Source organism: Montipora foliosa, unplaced genomic scaffold (assembly GCF_036669935.1).
Source record: "Montipora foliosa isolate CH-2021 unplaced genomic scaffold, ASM3666993v2 scaffold_396, whole genome shotgun sequence".
NCBI lineage: Eukaryota > Metazoa > Cnidaria > Anthozoa > Scleractinia > Acroporidae > Montipora > Montipora foliosa.
In genome coordinates, this window is record NW_027179696.1 from 114,067 (window position 1) to 120,851 (window position 6,785).

A 6,785-nucleotide genomic window follows, 5' to 3' on the forward strand; every position below is an offset into this window, starting at 1 on the left:
TTGCGCTGACAAGGGTCTCTTTTGTGATTGTGTCAATGTCACGTAGCGCAGTGAGCACATTTTCTATCGCTGGCGATTTTCCAGTTCCCAGGTGGCCGACAGGCATGGTGTAATGGTTTAGGGGCTGTAAATGTGTCCCATTAAGGAAGTGCACATCACTGTTGGCTAGCAGAAATGAAGTTGCAGTCATCAGTGATGGAAGCAGATAACCAACGGAGCTTGGCTTTTGTTTCCAAGGAGTTGAAGACAGCGTTGTCCTCGTAATTGAAAGCGATGCCTGAAACTCTACAATGAAACGAGGCCCAAGTATTTTCATTTGGACGCGAAAGACAAATGATTGGATTTGACATTGTTTCCTGTTGGCGTTCAAATGTGTATACCAGTTAAAAAGATCAACGCGCTGAGACTAAGAAAGAAAATTTGGAGGAAAACAAAAGAAATGTGTAAGTCATTTCGTTGTGCGGAGTGATTTAAGTAGCTTCTTTCAACTGACGATAGTTCATTAGGAATTAACCAATGAAAAGATGAGAATTTCGCAGGAATGAAAACAGAAAGGAAGGCGCTGAGATTAAAAAAAATCTGGACGACAAAACAACAGGAAGTTGTGAAGACCTTTCGTTTCGTGTGAGTGATTGACTAAGTATTAAAGTTTTGAAAAATGCATGAATTTAAGGTGAGACTTTTGCAGCACCGCAAATCATAAAAGAAGAGTGGCCGGCCCAAATTCAGTTTTGTGTTACAAACTCTGAAAAAGGAAAATGTTGAGGGTCGGAGTTGATGGAAAAGTGTATAAGGCACTAGTTTCAATACAAAAGATAGTGGAACTCAGTACACAAGCGGAACTGGAAGCTATCAGTGAAAAACAATTGCTACCTTGCATTGGACGTATAATGAGCTGAAAGACACTGTTTTCTGTAACAGAGAAACATTGCTCCGATGGTTGATGGATGAAGAAGTGATCGCCTCAAGACGTGCCTGCCCCGTTTGCGGTGAAAACATGGGGCTGGTAGAATGTACAGACTGATCCGACAGTTACAAGTGGGAATGTAGAAAGCAAGCGACTAACAAGCGCCATAAAAGTACAGTGAGCATTCGAAAAGAAAGAAAGTTGATTTGAACAGAGTAATCTTACCCTGCAGGAAATCATCAAGTTCACCTACTGGTGGTCGGAAGGTGTGACGTAAGAGCAAATTAAGAAGCAGTTGCACATTAATCCCAACACAGCTGTCGACTGGGATATGTTGTGTTGGGAAACATGTAAAGTTACCATCCAGAGAAATAGTGAAAAGTTAGGCGGGGAAGGGAAAGTGGTCGAAATTGATGAAAGGAAGGTTGGAAAGCGAAAATACCATCGACGGAACAGAGTTGAAAGAAAATGGGTTTTTGGTGGTATAGAAGAAGATTCGAGATGTTTTCTTGTGGCAGTGGAAGATCGGAGCGAGGCTACACTTTTACCCATCATAAAAGACTGGATCGAACCAGGAACATTGATTGTCTCTGACCGCTGGAAATCATACCACAACTTGGATAAACATGGATATTCACACCAAACCGTGAACCATTCAAAGGATTTTGTTAATAAAGATGGATATAATGCGAACAAAATGGAAGGACACTGGCGGCACATGGAAGTGAGTTTGCCTGTATTCGGCACTCGCACGGACAAGTACTCTTCCTATCTTGCAGAGTTTATTTCGTGGCATTTGAACAAAGACAAAGACTTATTCGTGACATTCTTAAATGATGTAAAAACTCTATATAACCCTAATTAAAGTTGGCGTCAGAGAAATAGACATCCTTAACTTGCACGTTTGTTTCAGTTTATGCTCGAATAGTCGTTTCTCAATTGTGTAGCCTAATTGTTTATTTAGAAAGGGCAGAGATAGTTCCTTTTTTTTTTTTTAATTTTTATTTTAACACTTCTAATGACAATACTTACATTTACATGGAGGAAAAATGAAAACAACGTACAAGAGATAAAGGAAAAATACAATGTTACAGCATTTACAACTAGTTAACCCTAGAAAAGTTTTACAACATTGACTACTATTTGCAAAATTGCAAAATAAAACACGATACAACAAAAACATAAGGGGTCTGCCCTACCAACTAAAAGACACTTTGCATTTGCATTTGTTTCTGCATCACTTTTAACTGTTGGAACTTTTGGAATTATCTAATAACAGCAAATTTATTTGTCCGAGGAGCAAAGTTTAAGAGGGCTCCATTTGTTTTTGAAGGAGGACATATTGTTGTTATTAGAGGCAATCTCTTTTTCAATTTGCATGGAGTTCATAACGGTTTGTATATAAACCTGTAGCACAGGGTTGCAGTTATTTAACTTACATGTGTAAATATATCGTTTGGCGATAAGGAAAAGGTGATGTAGTAATAAATCACAGATATTATCAATTAGTCCAAGACAGATAAGAGGAGAGAAGGCAATGGATTTGTTTAAGGTGGTGTTTTGAGTTATCCATTGACAAATGTCCTTCCAGAGTTTTTGGGTGTAATTGCAGTACCAGAACAAGTGGGCAAGGGTTTCAGTAAATTCCCCGCAGAAAGAGCAGGAGTCTGCTTGTTTTAAGCCGATTTTAAAGAGGAAGTCGTTTGTTGCTATTCGTCTGTGGAGGAACATGAATTGGAACACTTGTAACTTTGTTTCTGTTGAACACAGAAAGAGGAGGTGGTATGTATTCTCCCAGTTCACGTTCGCATTCCCTATTATATTTTCCTTAGACAGCCAATTTCCCTGGCTCTTAAGAGGGGTGGTGGCCTTTTTTTTCGATAATGGATTTGTAAACGGTTTTACAGGCTTTTTCTGAGGCTAATAATGTTTGCCCAAAGGTCTTAGTTTTGGGTTCTCTGTTAGGTTGTTGAGAACACTTTTGCCTGAACAGTTTAACGGCTGATACTACCTTATAGAATTCTAGAAAGTTAGTCTTGATTTTATATTTAGCGGTAAATGCAGTATAGCTTAATATAGAATTTCCGTCCGTATCAAGGATGTCTTTAACATCTTTCACACCTGCAGTGAACCAAAATTTATAGAGAATTGGCTTGTTCTCTATTCTTATGAGGGAGTTGTGCCAGATCTGAGCTGACGTGAAATCTAGATTGTTGTCCTTATAATTTAGGGTCGTCCAATATTCCATAATCTCAGCTAAAAATGGATCTCACAGATTAAGTAAACGAACGTCTTTAAATTTCCCTCCAAATTGTGCTAGTTGATAATTGAAAAAAAACTTCCATTTCCCTGTATCTTGATCATCTAAATAGCTTTTTACCCATTTCATTTTTAAGGCCTGGTTAAAACTAGCAATATCGATCATCTTTAGCCCCCCCTTACTGTAATTGTTGATCATTTCTGTTCTTTTTATTTTGTCCCCTTTGTTGTCCCAAACAAAATCGTATAACAGAGCGTTAATTTCCTTTATGACCCCTTTCAGTGTCGGAAGGGAGGACAAAACGTAAACAATCTGAGATACTGCTAGAGCTTTTAGAATGGCAATTTTACCCTAAGTGTGAGTCTTCTGGCCGACCAGCTCCTGAGGATCTTTTTAATCTTTTTGATTTTCTCAGTAAAATTTTTGTCAATATTGGCTGGCCTCGATGTCGAAAACCAAACTCCTAAGGCGTAGACCTTTCCCTCTGCCCAAAAGATAGGTTTACTCAAAGGAATAACAGCATTAGTATTCCTGTGTGAACCTATCCAGAGGGCTTCAGTTTTCTCATAGTTTTCTTTCAAACCTGATACATTTGCAAAGATGTCTAGTACCTATAAAATTGTCGAAAAAGAGCGTTCTGAGCCATCTAAAATCATTGTTGTGTCATCTGCATATTGAGACAGTCAGGGTTTGTGCTCGATTTTGTCTGTAAAATTCCAGGAGTATTCAAGGAGTTTTCAAGAACAAGAAATCGAGTTTTCAAGGAGTCTTTATAAGAAGATTTCTATGCCATACATAGTGTTTCAGTGTTTTCTTTGCTGAAAACGCCTCCCTTGATATTCCTTACCACATCCTGCAAGTTGAGTGCACGCATGGACATTTTAATTTTAGGTTTTAATGTTTCCCTAATAGTCAATTTTGGGCTCAGTTTTTGAAATGTCTCTTTTAACTTAGCATGATGCAATCTCAACAATTTTCACCCAAGCAAAAATTCAAGGAGTTTTCAAGCAGCTTTCCGTAAAATCCTTTTTTTCAAGGGCTTTTCAAGTGCCTTTGAAGTCTAAAATTAAATTCCAGGGCTTTTCAAGGACTTCAAGGGGCTCCACGAACCCTGGACAGTTTACACTCTGAGTTACCCACTTTGATACCGCAAATATCTATATCCCTTCTCACTGCATTAGCCAAGATTTCAGCGCCTAAAATAAATAAATAGGGGAACAGTGGGCACCGCTGTCTTACTCCACGATGTAAAGAAAAGAAGTCGAATGCCCATCCATTGTTGAGGACACAGCTACTTATGTTCGTATAAAAAACTTACCAAGGATGTACCAAGGATGTTCCAACGTTAAAGTGTCTTAGTGTTTTCTCTATAAAAGACCACTCTTTACTATCGAAGGCTTTTTCAAAATCTACAAATAACAACAGGCCCGGGATTTGCTCCATATTTGTGTGGTTAATAATGCTCTCAATAAGTCTAATATTTTCTGCTATAAATCTGTTTTTCAAAATACCGGTTTGATCATTATTTATCATGTTCGGCAAAATTTCTTTATGCGGTTTGCTATGGATTTAGCTGCAATCTTTAAGTCGCAATTGAGAAGAGTTATAGGTCTCCAGTTCTTTAAAAGGTTAGCCGGCTTGTTCTTTTTTGGCAAGAGAGTAATTAGACCTCTTCTTTGAGAAATTGATAAACAAAGATTAAGTAAGTAGCCTTCAATGTCTTCCCAGAAAACCTTATAAAACTCGGCTGGAAGGCCATCAGTCCCAGGAGTTTTGTCCGATGCCACAGTTTTAAGACTGTGTAGGCATTCCTCTTTTGTTAAGGGTCCTTCGCATTCTTTCTGCACGTGCTGATAAAGTCTTGCAGTAGATTCTTCGGAGAAGAAAAAAGTGTCATGAGCAGAGATATCAGGCACACGTGATGCATATAAGTTTTGATAGAAAGATTTTGCGTCTGTTAAAATTTCCTCATCTGTTTTGATGACGCTACTATTCTCAAGCTGAAGTTGCCTTATGGTTTTGGTATTAAAATGCCTTTTTTCCAAGTTTACAAAATATTTCGTGTTTTTTTCTTCTTCATTGTGCCAGCGGGCTTTGGATCTTATCATGGCTCCTTGAGTTTGTCTTCCTCCCCTCTTATCATTTTGGACGTCCAATACTAGGAGGTGGCTAAGAACATTTTTAAAAAAATTTGGATTGTCATCGTTTGGCGCATAAATGTTTCACAAGGTTATAGTCTTATTTTCTAGTTTCAAATCTACTAATTTGAAATTGAAAGTTGTTGTTAAACAGGATGCATACCCCAACAGTTGAGCGACAAACACTACTAAAAATAGCTGAGAAGCCCATTCTGATGACCACAGTCGTTCTTTTTTTTGGTGCAGTGAACTTCTTGAAGAAAGAATATCCCAGATTTTTACATTCTGAGCCAACGAAAGGTTTCACGCCTCTTAAGGTTGTTGGATAAGCCCCTCACATTAAGAGAACAGATTATCAATTCATCAATTGAGAACTTGTTGATGATTAAAAGTAGTGGACTGGAATGCAGAAACAAATTGCAAATTACGATAGTTAACACCTTGTAGGACTGAAAAATGTTTTCTACTGACCGAAAAAACAAAACAACGGCTACACTGGAAACATAAGACTATAAACAAAAACAAAAAAATGATAAAATTTAAGCAGCTTAGGAAGGGCATACCTTGAGACAGAAAGATCGACGAATCCGGAAAGGATGGAACTCCAAATAGTTTAACTTTAGAACTTACAATATACTTCTACGGGCGTGTAGATTCATCTGCAGGTTTAAGTTCGTCAGGTATGTTACCAACATGATAAGCGTTATCATTTATTACTAGATTTCTGTCCACTACTTTCGCGCTCATACCTTTCTTCCGCGCTATGAACATCGCTTTAATTCGTTCCTTTCTTTCAAGCTGTATTGCCTTTGCATAGTCTTTAGTTATGTACGTATTCGGATAATATGTGGAGTGCCTCAATCTTCCTTTCGCTTTAAGAACACGGTCCCTATCTTCCCGGCAGAAAAAACGAGCAATGATGGGTCGGGATGGTAATGGGAGTCCTCAGGCAAACATGGCTTACAGACTCTGTGGACAGCATGAAAGTATATATCCGGTGTGTTTATGTTCAACCCATTCTCAGCGATATCATAAACGGTGTCAGTGCAGTTTTCGTGTTCTTGCTCCGGTATATTCATAAATCGGAGATTCTCTCGGCAAGAGTAGTTTTCCAGTGCGATGATTTTTTCCTGCTCTTCGGATAGCTTCGTATTTAAAAGGTTGCTTTGACTCCCTTGCAGATAGTTCCTTTCATGTCGGCTTTGTGGTCAATGTGGACGTCACCGGACAAACATTACGAATAATTGTATTTGAAAGAAAACTGTATGTTACAATAACTATAAAGTGTACTTAATGAAACCGTAAAATGAAAGCTAAGAGTGCTTCGACCTAATCACTGAAACAATGCTCAGGCTTAATCTGTAAACGAGTGCTATATTCTTCAGACAATCTCATAAAAAGTGTGGTTAACCAAACCGCAAATTGAAAGCTAAAATTTGAAAAGAGTGCTTCGACCTTATCACTGAAACAAGCCCTTAGG